Source organism: Cyrtonyx montezumae, unplaced genomic scaffold (assembly GCF_038088225.1).
Source record: "Cyrtonyx montezumae isolate F1298 unplaced genomic scaffold, pur_monq_1.0 scaffold_3, whole genome shotgun sequence".
NCBI lineage: Eukaryota > Metazoa > Chordata > Aves > Galliformes > Odontophoridae > Cyrtonyx > Cyrtonyx montezumae.
Window position 1 is genome coordinate 76,946,112 of NW_027072034.1, and position 15,255 is coordinate 76,961,366.

A 15,255-nucleotide genomic window follows, 5' to 3' on the forward strand; every position below is an offset into this window, starting at 1 on the left:
TGGAATGAAACGCCACAGTTTGATATCACTGGCCTGCAGGACTGTACAGGGAGCGTGGGAGGTCTTACAGCTGACCACTGCTGGGCTTCTTTGTCATTCAAAATACAAAATAAAGGAAAAAAAAAATTGGAGAGAACTATATGAAAAGTGTATCTCATATGAGCTCACTCAAAACATTTTGGAATTGAGGGTTTCTTACATCGTGTTATCACTTCTTTTATATAAAGGAAGCATCTTATAATAAAAGAAATGGTTAGAATAAGAGAGGAATGTATTTTCTACCAAAAAGTAATGTAATCGTTCAATAATTCATTGAAACAATGTCAAATTCACACTACCTTTCACTTGCTCTAAATCTGCAGGTATGTGCCAAAATAAATTTTGTTGATTAATATGCCACCCATTTGTGTCAGACCAGCTTTATTTCCAGTAACACAGACAACACATTCCTGCAAAACAAGGCCCTATGCAGTGAGCACAATTTAATCCCTAATCACATGGGAAAAAAAGGTAAGGTAAATGGCAAGGAAAGACATATAAAGAGCAGTAATCCTAAGTGCTAACACAGCCTTTGCAAAATTAGTCATTTTAATAGGTCCATTTTCTGTATAGGAGGTGTGACCAGCCCCACTGTGCCTTTTATGACTGTACCTGACTGCTGGTGAACAGATCTGTCTTGCTCTCTGACTTGAGAGAAGGTATGGGGAGAAGATTAAGAGAAAGTAGACGAAAGAAAATGCCTGAAGATGGAAGTTGCAGTACGTCGTCTATGTACTGTGGCAGTTAACGTCAGGCTGGAAATCTTAGCACATGGCTTTGCATTCAGCTCTGTTCTCTAGGCAGCTCGTCATGTAATAAGGAAGTGAGTTGGATGGCCATCGTGAGCATACTGATGGGTGCTGTATCAGACCACAGTCAGCTGAAAACGAAGCTTCCTTAATTCAGAGGTAACTGGTGTTCTTACTACCAGTGCTACCCAGAACATCCTCAAAAGTGTTTGCTGCAATTTTGTATCTATCTGAAAACCAAAGCTATCACTTATAGCGACTTGTACCAGAAAAAGAGTGCCAGTTTAGATTTCTGACAAAGTAATAATATCTATTTCACGCAGTAATTAAAATGTGTAGATCTCAAAGTCCTTGAGAAAAGATGTTGTAGTCTTCAATGCTAGAGACTGCTACTGATGGGGAACCTGAGGAATGGGGAGATAATAGATTTGATGAAGATCATCCAGGATGCCAAGACCAGAACTGAATCTTGCTCTTCTTGGAGCAAGGCCTATTCTTTCCCATCAGCCACGTCTTTTCCTCTCCATGTTTAATATGTCTGAGTGAGTTTTGTTTATAAGGATTTGCTGGAAGCTGTGACAGATAAAGGGAAAGTACTCTGACGGTTGTAACAAACAAAAGTTATTTAGGTTTCACTAATGTGTGTAGCACCTGGCTTTGTGTAAAAATCTGTGTCCAACTCTCTTCTCATACAGGCCAACAGGTCTTACAACCCCTTTCATAAATGTGTAGATTAAATATAGACAGAGTTCCTTCCCTTGCCTTCCTTCTAGAAGGTTCTTCCAGATCCTTGCAGATGCACCAGGTGGAAGTTGTCAGTTGTCAGTTTATTCGTAGCTATTTCTTGGACCATCTATTTTCATGCCAGCATTGTTCTCTAGGTTAAACCCCCTTATATTTTGCACATTTCTGAGCCTGTACCCAAAAGGCCTATGCTTGCCATACTAAGTAAGCTAAGCTATAAAATACATTAACCTCATGAACTCAGGTGAAGAATGAACTTCCTTTTACATCTCATCAGTATCTAAATACTATTTAGATTGCCTAAGTGAGATTTAAACTATATACTGACTCTTGATCAAATTTAATTTCATTCAGATTTGTATATATATTTTGTATATATATTTTATATATTTATAAAAAGTCCTCCTGGTTAGGACCATTTAAACACAGGGTTTGGATTTTGGGTGTTCCTCTGTGAAGACAAGAGCTGTATTAAATGACCCTTGTGTGCCTCTTCCAAACCAGGACATTTTATGATATGTTATATTGCTGAGTTCTCTTCTTACCTTCATTGCAGGGTCTTTGGTCTCCATTATCAGCATAGTTTAGATTTTGTGAAATATAATAGAGAGCTACGATGCATTTAGGTCCATGAGTATACAAACTTTGCTCCAACACACATAGAAAAAAAATGCTATTTTAGGATGCCTCTCTTTAAGCAAGAAGTTCAGTAGTCAGAAAACAGAGAACCATAAGAAATCATGGTTAGTCCTGTCCCCTTATTCTCAAAAGGCTAGGAATTATTAAAGAGCAAATGTATTATAGAACAGAAAGCTAAAACTCCAGCACAAATTCCTTACACCTAATACAGTGCAAACAGACCAGCAGCTCTCTGACTTTATCACAAGTTCTTCATTCAACTCTTGGTTGAAGATGAAAATTTCCTTTTACCCTTCCTTTCCAGTGTTGATTATCAGCAGCACTGCTAACGTGAAGAATGAAGAAGGTAAATAGGTAAAGCATATCTAAGAGGCAGTTTCACGAAAAAAAGATATCAAAAGATAGTCACCTTCCTTTTAACACCAAAGACTATTTGGGGATGAAGAAGAGTCTTGAATACCAACGAAGGCCAGCTTCAGCACAATGAATGCCTTCACCAAATAGTAAGAGCTATGCTCCTGGAAAGCTAAGATTCTGTTACAGAAAGGCTTTCAATCAAAGATAGGATTCATCTGACATTATGTAGATATCTATGGTGTAGGCATCTAGACTGTAGATACCCACAGTGGAACAAGTCACTCCCGGCTTCCTTTGAGTCCATGGAAGGAAAAGTAGACACATCTAGGCTGTGATTCATTCCATCTAGAGTAGGTCTAAAATAGGTCATATGAATCACATTCTGTAAGTGCTTGTTTTCCTCTGCTGAATGTAAAGAAAACCTTGCAGAAAGATGTAGATAGCTATGACTTGTGGGCCTCTGAAGTTAGGAGAGATGAATCTCACTTCAGACTGGAACTCTTTTTCTGGTACAAGGACTTTCAGACAGAAAATCTAGGGCAAAGAAAACCAACCAAATAGAGGAAAGAACAGTAGTAGGGCAGGTAATCAAAGACATTAGTGAGCTGGTCAGAAATTAGCCTGAAACAAAAATAAAATGAAGGTAATAGAACTTGTACCATTTATTTCCCAGAAATGATTGTGCTTCCCTGATGTGGTGACACCAGACAATCTGTAAGGGAGACCAGAAGCTTTTGATGTGTTCATTACATTACCAAAAACTTCACCACTGAATTTGTCCCAGTGTCTAGAAAAAGAAATAAGTTATTTGTTACGGAAATTTTCAGCAATTTACTGTCTTAGAGAAAATAACCTCGGCAGTATTTTGAAAATATTAACACAAAATACTGAATTGCTTTTTAAATGTCTTCAGATAGTCTGCACAGATGTCATATAACACACGTGCAAGGGAGCTTAAATTTATCTCAGGAGACTTTACTCCTTTCTGACCAAGAATTGCATTGCACTCTCAATAGATTTCCTATCAGAAAGTAATTAACTCAGTCTTAACTTGACTTACTGATTGGATTTATGGCTGTTTGCTATGTGTTCTCTTCAAGAAAACCACTTGAGGAATTTCTCAGTTTTGGAACTGCCTTTTTATTGAGATCTATTTGCTCACAGCACTCTTTTTGTCATGGTTTAGCTAATGTTTTAGATTGATTATGTTTATTGAAAGTGAGACTGGTCCAATTGATTGACTTTCTAAAACATTAACTTTTACAAATCTCTTAAACTGACAAGATTTCCTCATTTACACTCAAAATCATCCTATCTACCTCTCTAGGAAAAGAGAAGTCAGACCTCACATTTCTCTCAAATTAAAAAGAGGACAAATGTTAGAAACACCTCTTCAGCCTTGCTTTTCTGCTTTACAGCTGTCACTTTTGAGGACTCTGGGAACACAGGTGAGGGCATCCACCTGTTATTATGTTATCATCCAAAATGTTCTTAGAAAAAATGATGATGTACTCTTTAATCAAAAAATATTTCTTACTAATTCTTTCTCTTATTCACCACTGAACTACAGCATAATGCTATTAGACCTTGGGTATCTCCTAGACCAAAGATTTCCAGTGGTAAAATGGAAAAGGCAGACATAGGGAGGAGGTAGGATAATCAGGCAGATTGTCTGTGATTGTAATGGATGGGGTTTGGTGTCCAAAGTGGTCCTCCATTCTCTGTACCCACCATCTCAAATCTCTATCAAAAAGCCAGAAAACTAGATGAGACTCTATAAGGAAGGAGGAAGAATAGCTTTATGAAACAAATTATGTTTACTGACAGAAGGTACAGTGATAAAACTTTCACTGTTCTGGTTCAAGCAAGCTCTTGTTGGGTACAGACCATGGGCACAGAACACTTAATTGAGAGTATCAGAAAGTTCATCTCATCTCATGCTAAGATCACTCTGGACACCTCACATAGACTTCTCCAGGGAAAGATCTGTAAATTATTAAAAATGAATGAAACAGTTGAATTCTGAAGCTTTACTATTAGGAATAAAATTGCTATTTTTTAAGGATATATTTTTCTTGAGATAAAAGTTCCTGAAATAACAATTGGTTTGTGTTGCTCAGAAACTTCTATTAAGAGAATTATTTCTTATGGCTAAGGTATCAATTACTTGACAACTTCTGCCCTGTTAACTGATAAGCCTTTAGATGTTGAATCTGAGAGACCTTTAAAGATATGATCTAGATCCTATGCACCTGTGCCTAATCCGAACTGGAAAAATTAAAAATAATCCCAAGGAAACTGTAGAAACCACTAGAAATAAAATCAGTGTTTCAGGTCTTTGTAATCATGACTAATACTCAGTTTCAGGGATTAGGTGTCTCTTGTGTTTTCCATACTTATTTTCTATTTCTGCCTGAGATGAAAGTACTAGAAATGCAAGGCTGGACCTACAGTTGATATAAACTAACACAGCTCCACTGAAATCAACAGAGTTAGAATGCTTTAAAACTACTAAGGATCTTTTCCTCCATCATTTTTTTTAGAATGGATATATTTATTTATATTAAAGTGCAAAGCTCAACACAGCAGTAATCTCTAAGATACAGACCTGCCTATGTCTTATGATAAAGGAATCGCATTTCTTCTAGATGTGATGATAAAAATCTACTATGATTTGCTGGAACATGGATAAATTGAATATACCTTACTCTGTCTGTGCTTGGAGTAGAAGAGATGTGGTTGCTGTCCTAACTAGGGAAGGAGGTTTCTGGCGTTGATGCAGTTAAGTTAGCCAGATTGTGTTGGTGCCAATCAGAGTGGATAGTGTTGATATTTTTTTTTTGACATATTGATAAAGAAATACAAGCTTATACCTTCTATTGTGGCCTCACAAAATGCATGGGTCCAGTGCAGGGTGTCAGTAAATTGTCACAATGTTAGTATATTCTAAAAAATGTAATAATTTCCAGCAGGCCAAGTTCAGCTTCATCACAAGATTTAATCCAGTCTACTGTTTGTTTCTTGCTTTTTTCTTTTTTGTTGTTGTTGTTTGGTTGTTTTTTTGTTTTTGTTTTTGTTTTTGTTTTTGTTTTTGTTTTTGTTTTTTTTTCCTGAAGCCTGTTAGATTTGGAGAGGGAGAAAATAATGTTCCCATCTCAAAGGCTAAGTACCTCTGGTCTTGCGTCTTGCTGTTCTCTTTCTTGGGAACTCACACCATTTGACTGCAATAACTGTGGAGTGACCAAAACAGAGGTGACACCTTATTCATGTGTAGCTGTGTGATAGAGCTGCATGTCATACTCCTTGGGTGTAAGGAAAGCTTGGGATCAGGAACACAAGACACAACTTTCTGCTCATCTGAAGGATGAGGAAAATGTAGTCTGGTAGAAACAAAATGTTGGACAATGATGCAAAGAAGTGCTTCTCAGCCAGTGGCTTGCAGAAAGCATTGTGTTCTAAAACTAGGGCTAAGAGCAAAGTATAAATTGTCTTCAGCACATCACTTACTCAGCAGCTTTGCCTATGGCTCAGCCAAGTCATGGGTTGTTGGCTTAACCAGCAAATCTTCAGCCTCTCTTGAAGAGACATTTATTCATTAGCAAGTTTTTAAGTAAATATTTATTCTTAGATTACCAAGTTTTTTTGCTCTTGTTACTGATATCACTTCATGAGACCGAATATTGATAATATTTCCAGTTGTAATTACGTAGCAGAATATTTCTTTGTTGTTTCTGTTTGGATTTTATAGTCTGAATAACATTTAGTGTTGGTGAATGCCTGCCGTTTCTATCCATTACTTATGATTTGTATTTAACAGGATGATGTGAAAACTGGCCAGTAAATGCATCATAAGATTTTGCTGAAAGTGCAGGTACAAATCCCTGCTGCAGAGTATTACTGAGGTCTTCTCCAAGTCAGCACCACCAGGAGAAAAGCCCCAGTGACTGTGTGCACAGTGCGTGCACTGTCATGGTTGGAGTCGCAAAGTTGAGCAGAGGTGACAGTGCTGAAGTCTGAGTGGCCATTTGACTGCTACTGTGTGTCATGATCCAGTGGATGAAAGCTCACCTGTATGACCATAAGTGAGAAGAGGAATGGGTCTAAAAGAATTTGGACTTTCTAACTAAACTTTGAGAAACAGGCAGAAACATTGCTTTGCCCTATGGGACAGTCCCGAGAGAGCCATGGAGAATGGGCACAGACAAAACAGCACAGGCAAAATTGCTTGCCTGGTATGAACCTTTATTTGGCATTAAAGCTAAGAACACAACATAGCCCTCCAGTTTCCCAGGCCAGCAATGTGACTAGTCAATGACTTTTACGTCCTATTTGATCAGCTTTCCAAAATGGCTGCTCTCACCCTCCCATCTCCCAAACCCCCATGAAGTAGCAAGCCACCTACAATTTTTTTCTGCCCTAGTTTCTTTTTTAAAACAAATCACAACACCGCCAACTTCTTTTACACAGCAGACTCAGTCGTCTTTCACTACACTGGTCCATCTAGCCTGTTATTTAAATTCTGCCTGAAAAAAAAATTCTTCCACAGTGCCCACACAAAGTGAGTCAACGTTCCTTTCCATTCATCTCATGGAGACCAGGATTGCATCCAACATGTTTTCTCTAAAAAAATGAAAATGAAAAATAGAGAAAGAAGCCTGGGTAAAAAACACTGGGACATGCATACAAATCAGCTGAAAAGTTGCACAACTGTGCTTCTACAACCCTTAATCTTCCTCAATCACACCCTCCCTACTACCTAATTCATCATGTGGGCCTAGCTGGTTAACTATTAACTTTCTTTGTGTATAACAGAATATATATATATATAAATGTAGTAATAACATTTTTTTCCATGTAATCATTCTTTTTTTTTTTCTTTTCTTTTTTCCTGAGGTGGATTTTTGAGTTAGAGATTTTGTGTGCTTCTGTGTTTCACCCCTGCTATCTGTAAGGCTTGTTTCCTTTGGCCATGCTACACTTCAAAGCTCACTGTAACTGTATGGACCATCAGTTCTGTCATAGCTTCTGATCAAAGAATCATTAAGATTGGAAAAGATCTCCAAGATCATCTAGTCCAAGACTAATCCATCCTCACCATGCCCACTAACCATGTCCCTCGATGCCATATACATGATTCTTGAGCACTTTTGGGAGCGGTGACTCAACCACCTCATGGGACAGCCTGTCCCAGAGCCTCACCACTCATTCTGAGAGGATATTTTTCTCCATACCCAACCTGATGTTTGGTGCCATTAATGGTCTGGGGCAAGATCTGATGAATGAGACCCATGAGAATGTAAGACCCTTCTGGGTGCTCAGAAAATGGCCTTTTGCCAAGATACAGGCTGTCTCATCATATCAGGCCATCAGCCTCCTTCCAGCAATGGCTTCGAATTATGCTGCTGCACTGGCTTTGGATACAGTGAGAGCATTGCTTGGTGGCAGCTTGCAGAGGTAGAGTAGCAAGGGCTGAGCTGCGGTACATGGATTTCTGCTGCCCTTGGAAAAAGCCCCAGGTAATTTATTACATAGATTTGATTAACACTGATTAGTACTGACAAAGTAGTAAAGTGTCTTCAGATGTGAAGAACTCTCTTCAAACAGGTTCACTATTCTTTTGCACTGACACAAATTTGGAGGTCAAGTATCATCATAGGATGTAGATTTTCAGGTTGTTACACTGATAACTAGCAAAGTGGGCCAGTAAAGGCAAGGTTTCATCAAGACATTCTTCTCTTTTCCTCTGAAGAACCATACTATAATAGTATTATGCCAAGCTGAGGGTTCCTAGTTTATTTCAATCACAGTAGTTATCAAGATAGCATAACTGAGCAAACACTGTAGCTTCTGGATATCTCAGAATCATAGATTTATAGGAGTTAGAAGGGACCTGTGGAGATGATCTACCTGATGACCACCACCTGCTAAAGGAGGTTCCTTACAGCAGATCACACAAAATGAAAGGAAAAATGAAAGGAAAATCCAGATGGGCCTTGAATATCTCCAGAGAAGGAGACTCCTCCCGCACTCTGGGCAGCCTGTGCCAGTGCCCAATACTTTACATAAAACACTTTCATACCCGTCATCTGCAGTCTCTTTTCATAAACTCTGAGCTAATAGTAATAAAAGCTAACAGACTAATTTTGCACAAACAGAGCTGTGGGAACCCAGCTCATTTTGCTAGATACATTTGGGGAAAGTGCCAATTCAAGGATGGAGATGTAACTATAGCACATTTCCCATCAAAGTTGTTTGGAAGCCTTACATTCAGTTCAATTCTGCAAAACCCAGATGTGATGCTTTTGTAGAAAGCCTGCAAAGGTAGCACACGTAGTTCTGAATAACTCAAAATAAGCTCATAATTCCCTGAAATCAAAAAAGATTGCACAACTGATTCCTGTATGATCTGAAGTTCCATTCATGGTCTTTAACTTTCCTGGTATTCCAAGAAATGTGCAAAATCAAATCAACTGAACAGAAAACAAAATAGGTAAATGTGGTATGGGACAAGACAGACAAATGAAAAGAGAGTAAACCACACTGAATTCAAGAATGTTTTGTTAACGTTTTCTGGGAGTAAGAAGTGATTGCTGTATTTTCAGAGGTGTGTGTGCTAAAGGAATCAACGTGACATCCCTCTGCAAAATTCGTATCTGTGCAGAGAGTACTATGCAACACTTTGAAAGAGTGTTCTGAGGGTGAAGTTTTGCAGATGTCTTCTATTGAGCTGGAGGGAGGGCTTCACTTCCTCCAAGCAGAGACTTCAGGAGTGATCACCAAAGAAAGAGTGAGAAAACTCTTTACATTACCTCTAGCCTGCCAGCAAGCCAAGAAAGACAAGATTTGATCTTAAAAGCAGTTTTGATTAGAGTTTTAGTTCCTCTGAAATGCTATCAGTTTTCTCTGGATAACCCATCAGAGCCTCGTACCTGTGCATAGGTTTTGTGCTGATTCTGTATGTTGGTTTTAACAGTGAAGTGTGTATGAATTACAGGGAAATGATAGGTCACAACTTAAAATAAATAAATAAATCAGAAGGAAAAACTCCTGCCAAACATAAATAGTTGGCTTCATACACAAGCCTTCCCCAGTCACCAGTCCATAATTTTCTGCAGAATGGCTCAAGAAAAGCATCAACGTAAATGTGACATTCTTATGGAAAGTCACCTCTAGGTGGAAGTATTGACCCTGCAGATAGAGATGAGCTCATAAATATCTGTGTGGCAGAAGTGATGGCAATGTTTTTTAAAGCTACTTCCTCCAATATTTTGCTCTTGAAACTGTAATTAGATGAGGTGCCTTAAGATTTATATATCTGAGGGCAGGTTGCAAAGCTCTCCTGAGCCAGGAATTTTCTTCTCTCTTGGCCCAGATCCAGTGGACATGGTTCAAAGTAGCACTTCAAACATGCTGTACATTCACCTCTGGTGAATGCAGCAGCAAAGTGTGCACTCCTGGCTTTAAATGTGTGTTTACATATATACACCAGGCTCAGGGCTTGTCATGTTGACCATTTTTGATCAACATCGAGACCTGCATCAATGTATAGATTATTTGGTGTAATGAAAAGTTTACATTTCAATTGGAAAAAAAGAAAGTAAGTAACTACTACTTCCATTCCTCTGTTTTGAGAATAAAATGTGAACTCCTGACTCCATATTTGAGTGGGTCATACGAAGGATTACTTCTGTACTTAGTAAAGTACTTTGAGTGCTACAGATTGTAAATGATATGTAAGACTAGGCACTGTCATTATTCCTGCTTTGTAGAGTAAAGGTGTTAATTCACAAGGGACCTGAAACCAGCCTTCTCAGGCTAATTTGTGCAGAGCTGCCGAAGTAAGACAGACCATTTAGTTCACTTATCCAGATGATCGTGACACTTCTCACTGTCTAAGCTCTTAGTTACAAATTGTGAGGGAAATTTTCAAAAGACACAGAAACACTGAGTTCCACTGAAAATTTCCATGAGTTAGGTACTCCACTTGCATTTTGCGTTCTAAAAGTAAATAATAAATCATCATAATGCTTTTTTTTTTTTTTTTTGGGGGGGGGGTCATCTTCTTTATTTACAATCTGATGAGGGGTTCTGTTTGGTTAGGTCAACAGTTTCATAAATGGCTAAGTGATGTGAGAGCAATGCTGAGTATTGTATTTCCTGTAGGTAGGTTTGATTTACCATCAAAAACGATCACACTGACTAAACATCTTTCACTGACCATTCGTTGTGCAAGAAAGAGACTGGGAGGAAGGAGAAACAGTTGCTGGTACATCTTAGTCCTCTGTGGTCATAGCTCATATGTGCCTACAGGGATCATGATTGAACTCCTCTTCATATCTGAGCAACTTTACTTGTGTCTCCCACAATGACGAATGTAATAAACTTGATGCTACAGAACATCAAGGTATCCTGTATAGTTATTGATATCCACCAGAAGCCCTGTTCTACTGTGAATTAGAAATCAAAGTAGAGCTGAAAGCATCATATTGATGGAGTAACTACAGATCTGAATTCATGACATGGCGGAAAACCTTGTGTCTAATATATGTCCTGAGTCTCTAGGAAGGGCACTACCATTTGTGCAACTCCTTGGAAGTTTTCCCACCCGTGCAGTTACTCCTCAGTGGGTCCAAGTGAGGAACTTGGCCCAGAACTGACATCACCATCGGGTCCAGTCTTTCCTCTGTAGCACTGAAATGCATCCTAGAAAGCTGTGTGTGCATGAGTAACCAAGTCAATGAGAGAATAGATTTCCATCCACAACTGGTGTGCAACACTAATTAAGTCAGGCATGCACAGTGGTGTAAGTCATTGGATGTTCTTTGGAAGGAGAAGGCCAAGAGAGGACTAGAGCAAGGGCAAGCCCAACAAGCAGAGGCCAGCAGTGACTGTTCAGCTCTCCAAAAGGAGACAGGAATTGCTGGACACTGTATGTTTCTGCATGGGTAACTGAGTATCTCTCAGTAAATATATCCATTGGCATAGCTTAGTGGACTCAAAAGGTCTACTTTTCCCTGTGCACTTCAGACTGAGACTGACCATTGGTCCCACCAGAGAGACATGTAGGCACCTTGTGCAAGGCCAGAGCTGTGAAGTAACTTTTATCACTCACACCAGATGCACAACTAATGCACTGTTTTCCAGATGCTCTTATTTTTAATTGAAAAACTAGATGCCAGGAGAAAAACAAAGGTCCTATTAAAAATGTGTTGTATATAACCTTTCCTTCAAGCTACAGTGGCACCAGCTTGTGCACAATGTTTTATACAAAACATAACATTTTCTCATAACGTCCTCAAGTATCAAGTACCAGGAAATGGCTTCTTGTTCACAGTGTAGGTCACCAATTGGCTAAATACTCACACAGGGGTCAAAGTCTGATCTTATTTATGCCACTGTAAACTGCAATATTTGCTACATTCCTTATAGAGGAATATCGCTTTCATGCTAATATTTGTTACCATTAAGCTATTTGGAATATTGACCTCTGATTGCTCGGAATTAGTCTGGAAACCAGAGCTTTACCTTCTGCCTTATTATCCGGTTATCTAAAAGATCAGTTGAACACTTCAGTTTGTGCTTTGAATTCTGGCATCTTTCTTGCACACGTTCTTCATTAGGGGAAAAAAATCTAAATGGCAGAGCGTACATCCTCCAAGCATTTCACTACACCCACACAGTTCTTTTTCTTTAAAACTGTGGCTTATTCTGAATTGGAAAGGCAGCAGTCTAGCTAGAAGACAGGTTATGTTCAAGAGAGAAAGGAAGGAGGTGGCTGAATCATAGCAATTTAACTCTGGCTGGGTGAATGCAAATCCAGCCACTGGTTGCTGCTATCGCAAGCTTAGTATGATTTCAGATATGGGGAACAGCATATCGTTCTAGGTAATGAAGGCTAGAGGTCAAAGCAGGCTATTCATTTGTCTTTATTGCTTTCACTCCAACAGGTGTCATCAATATTCATTGCCTCTGCTATGAGCAGTCATCTCTGGCAGTACTAATGAAATATCAAATCATATTTTATTTACTTCCTTTCTTCAGCACCTGCTGATAACCACGTTGATAAACCCCAAACTGATCATTCAGGGGTTTCTAACAATGCTCTCAGTAAAAGCCGGTCATCGGTAAAGAACTTAACTTTCTGGAAGTAAAAAGTTCCTTTGGGCCTTTTCTTATAACAAATGTTGCAAAACAATCAATTTGTCCAGCAGCAGTTCTCACCCTTTCTGCATGTTAAGGCTGCTTCTTCTGGAAGAAGCTAGATTTATTTATTTTTTCTGAAAATATCCTTGTTATACTCAGTATTCACAAAGGACAGAAAAGACACACATCTGAGTGTGTCCTATTAACATGCTTCACTGTCCTGTACAGCCAAGTCTTGGAGGATGGCTCTAGTCACAGATCAGTTGTTATTGTTTTCCCAGGAGCAGATACTTATACCTGCTGTCTTGTCTTTGCTACAGCACACAGGGGGATGGCTCTTCATTTTTCTTAAATTGATTTGCCTCAGAAACAGGCAATTTCTGAGGAATGTCAGCATTTGGCCAGAGTGTACTTTGTGGCAAAAGCCTTCCAACTCAATGAGTTTCATTTCCAAAATTCCATTTCTTTCACATTACTGTGTGAAGGAGTCTCCTCCAGACTCACCCCCTCATCCTCCTTCCTTTTGTTCCTTCCTTCAATATTTTGTTTTTCTGCTTTTTATATGGAGAGATTTTTAAGGAAGGAAGTGTTTTGACCCCAGGGGGTTGTTTGGGAGGCAGATACTGCTGATTTAGGGCCAGTGCTGTTGTTCACTCCCAGGGAGCACTAGGTTAGTACTGCCCGCAGGTGGCAGTGGACTCACCGCGATTCATCTTCAATAGTCCAGAGACAGGTGTCTTCTCCACACCTGGATGGCCCAGCTGGAAAAAGAGAGCAGGATGGGAGTTTAGTCAGAGCTCCTGGATGGGGTATATTTCTGCCTTTGCCATCCTTTAGCTCCTGAATGTAAATTTCCCAACAGAACGATGACAAAAGCAGAGTGGTGTTATGGGGCTCATTTCGTTTGCAGATATTGGATGTGTGAAAGGCAGTGTTTTCTCCAAGGATGTTAGCAGTCTGTCTATACCTACAGGTCTCTCTTTGATTACAATTAATTAATCACTAGTACATGTCAGACATGTGCCAAGTACTCTCTGATCAGAGAAGCTCCCAGTCAAAGGACAAACATGTACAGATACAAAAGGAAAGCCAGACAACATTATGTCCTTTGTGGAGTAGCTACTGTAAGAGAAAATGTGTAGTAGTTTGATCTTTTGGGGAGGGGTGTTTTAGGAAGAAACAGATTTTCTAATCCCAGTGGATTAGAAAAGGAAACTTCATTAAGACGTCTCACTTCCCCGCTTTTTCTTCTACAAGGTTTGCTTTTCCAGCCTATTCCAGTCCAGCTTCTTATTAGAACTGATGTGGTAGGTAGGAGAGAAGCAACAGCTTTCCTTCAAGGCATAATGAGGAGAAATCACCTCAGTTACATGATAAAATGTCTCGGGCTTTTGAATCAATTGCCAGTTTCTCAGATATCTTTGCTCTGAGAACTTGCAGAAGATAGGAGATGCTGGACACTTACATTCATCCAGTCTTTCAGTTTCTCTGTCCTGGAAACAGCCTGAAAGGCTGTTAGGTGGGACAAAAAAGGGGAAGAAAAGCTTTGGTTAGTGACCAGCCCTGCTGTGACTGGCTGGAAAGAGGTGATCTGAGACTTGCCTACAGCTTCTGCCCAGAAGCAGTGAGCTCTCTTGAGAGGAAAGCATTAGCCAAATATTAGATCATTTTAAATTTAATCCTGCAAGGGCTTTAAAGAATTATGTAGATTATCTGTATGTACTTTTGGGTGCAGAATTTCATAATCGTTGACCCAAACTGCCTTCAAAATCCCGGTGCTATTCCTCAGCGTTACAGAGACATTTCATCAGCTCTGCTTTGTCCTCATATTGGCATATGACAGGTTCACCTTGCATGAGACTTAACTACAGTGGAGACTTAAGTACTTATGCCTAAGTACAGGTTCATAACCACTAGCCACAGGCTCTGAGCACTTGTCCTGTAGAGCAAAGCTCCTCACAAATTCTGTGGGATTCTTGTTTCTGTACATGGAAGCTCTTAGAAGGAATGCATTTGGAAAACATCTCAGCATGCTTATGGGGGAGAAAAGGAATGTTAATAATGTGATATGCAGCAAACTGAAATTTCTATGGAGATGTGATAACTAGAACTCCTTCTGTGATACTTTAAGACAGTTTTCTTCCAATGATTTTAGTCTTCAGTAGACAACTAAACAATTTTCAGGATTTGGGTCCTAAGAACTTGCTGTATTAGCATTTTCAAGGAGAATCATAATAAGAAACAGTACTGTAAATGTCAAAATGTTATTTATTGTGGCAGCTTCTTCTTATGTGTGCTCAGGCTTACCCAAGCCAAGGTTCCTCTTTGCAGGGACCTCAGGGCCTGCTTATATTTTATTAATTGACTGCAGCTGACCTGTTAACTTAGAATGACAATCAACATCAGTGACTACACTGTGTTTCCTCCCCTTTGAGAGCTGTCTTGTCTAAAGCTCAATAAATTGAACTAGTGACTTAAAACGACCTTAATTTCTCCAAATTAGAAGTTTCATGTTCTACATGTCCCAGAGACAGAAGATGAAAAAGACTGATAAATTTTGTTACAGAAATATCAAATTTGAAGT